The 2634-nt window shown below is 39.7% G+C and overlaps 1 pseudogene; it reads left to right on the forward strand.

Annotated features, from left to right (window-relative positions):
• The first annotated feature begins 1296 nt into the window (after positions 1-1296).
• LOC108389145 (vomeronasal type-1 receptor 4-like) lies at positions 1297-2291 on the forward strand (annotated as a pseudogene).
• Positions 2292-2634: the final 343 nt, after the last annotated feature.

Raw genomic sequence — 2634 nt, forward strand, 5'->3', positions numbered from 1 at the left:
TGTATATATACTATGGTAGTAAATGATAAAATAGACGGGTACGTGTATTTCATGCATGAATGACACATATTTACTCACTTTTTCAGATGTTTCATGACTATGCGGTACATCTGCAAGGTTTTCAAATTGTCACAAATCTAAAAAAATTTTTCTGACATACTTGTTAAAGACAATCCATGTGTAACTGAAACAACACAGTGTAAGCCTTTGTTGCTCAACTGCCAACTGTACAATATTGATTATGACAACTTCTAGTATTTGATCAAGAGAAAGAGTGGATGAGGTGGGGGGACAAGAGAGTTGGAAGAGAGGAGACCACAAGTGTGAGAGGAGAAGGCATTGCCAGACGGTCTGCATGCAGACCCGTTATCAAAAACCCTACAGAGTTTGGGCTGGGGAGAGTCACAGGGAGTGAGGAGCTATAGAGCAGAGTGACTTCGTGTCAGCAGATCATTTTGCAAGGACAGTGGTGGGTGTTGTGGACTGATGACAAGAGTTTCAAAGCTGGAGTGATGGGAGACTAGCTGGAAGTGCTGGAGATCAAAGAAGACATTCCCAGTAGAGGCTTGAAGGGATAAGAAGCTTGAGACAGAAAGAATCCACTAAAAGAGTTGTAGGGAAGCAGTGACTTCAGGACAAAGTGAAAGATTAAGTGCATTTTCATAGCAGAAATGGAGGATGCAGTGTCTGACCTGTGAACTGATCTGATATGCATTGTGTCCACTGGAAGCATCTAGGAGTTGGAAAGAGTGAGAGAAAGGGTCAGGAAAAGGAGGTTACAGAATCAGGATGCACGTGCGACTCTGGGGTTGGGTATTCCTCTGGTGAGTGACAATAATCGTTATGCACGTCAAGTACAGTACAAATGTAATAATAATGTGCATTGAAATCTCTCAATAACATTTTGTTGCTCATGACAAAATTGAAGTGCAATCTAATAACATTCAGAATGTATATGTACAACTTAAATAGAATCTATATAAATCCAAAATATTGTTACTAATCGATAAATTTGTTCTTCATGAAATTGAAATTCTTTCTCATAAAATCGATGACATTTTATAAACAAGGCATGTCCCCTCTCAACCCAAATAGTCCCTTGAAGTAACAATAATTCTGACATATGCCTCTAGAGCTCATTCATTTTCTGCCTATTGTTACAGGCCATTTGCACATCCTACTGAAGAGTGACCACACCACATGTACTCTCCATAAAGCCCTGTTATTTCCCTCAAGACTACCAAAAATGTTGTGCTCCTTTTAAGACTGTGCAGGAGTATTTCTAAGAAGAAGCCAATGAAAGCAATAGTTTCAAATGCTGTTATTTTGGGAATATTCTTTCTCTTTCTATTTGTAATTGGTTTAATTGGGAATACATTGCTACTTGTGTTACAAATTAATACCCTCTTATGTCAGCCCTGCTCAAAGAAGCCTATAGACTGGATATTCATGCACTTAACCTTAGCTAATATCCTCAAAATTGTTTGCACTGGGATTCCAGAAATAATACATTCCTTTGGAATAAGAAATTTTTTGGATGACGCTGGTTGTAAGGCAGTGCTCTACCTGTTCAGAGTCACCAGGGGTCTTTCCCTCTGTACGATGTCCTTCCTGAGTATATTTCAGGCTGTAATGATCACTCCCAGCAACTCCAGGTGGGCGTGGCTAAAACCCAAAATTTCCACATGCGTTTTTCCTGCCTTATTTGTTTTTTATATATCCAACATGCTGATCTACATCCGGGTCATCATAACCACTGTGGCCCCCTACAACACCACTGAAGCTGTGAAAAGTTACACTGTGACATACTGTAGTGGAAGAGATTCTGATAAGCTTGGGACAGCTGTGTTTCTGGGAATCATGGCAATAGAAGATGCCTTGTGTGTGTTCCTCATGATCTGGACCAGTGTGTACATGGTGAGGCTCCTCTTCACACACCGTAGGACAGTCCAGCACATCCACAAGACCAGCCTCTGCCCACGAGCCTCTCCTGAAACCAAAGCCACCCACATGATCCTGGTACTGGTGAGCTGCTTTGTTGTCTTTTACTGGACCAACAGCTGCCTTACTATTTATATAAGTTATAGACGTGATGTACAAGGGTTGGAGAATATTACCGTTTTTTTCGCCTCTTGTTATCCAGCAATCTGTCCTTTTGTGCTGATCAAAAATAATAATAGAAAATCCCTTCTGACCTGTGCCTTTGAGAAAATGAACAAGTCCTCTCCAGAATTTCCCTCAAAGGTTTGACATCTTCCCACAATTCTCTGACACAAAGGGCATGTAAATAGAATATCCTACCCCACAATTTTAGGAAGGTAAAATTCTGCAAAACTATTAACAATTTTTACTATGGAAATTTCTTAAGCCATCCCGCTTAGTGAACATACAGAGATAAATTATAAGGCTCATAGATAAAACATAGAGAAGACAGTTCCACCTGGAAGGGACACTCTTTTACCTTTCCTACAAACATTCCCAAGAATTCACACATTATTCCCAAAAAATTTCTCAGGAATCCATTATGTTTATTTGGATGTCTGTATTTTTAAGAGATCTTCTCTAATGTGCTATATCCATGGGTTCAATTCCAGTAACTAAGTCACAGGATTATGCTTGATAGATTCATTTGAA

This window comes from Manis javanica, chromosome 14, assembly GCF_040802235.1.
Source record: "Manis javanica isolate MJ-LG chromosome 14, MJ_LKY, whole genome shotgun sequence".
Lineage (NCBI taxonomy): Eukaryota > Metazoa > Chordata > Mammalia > Pholidota > Manidae > Manis > Manis javanica.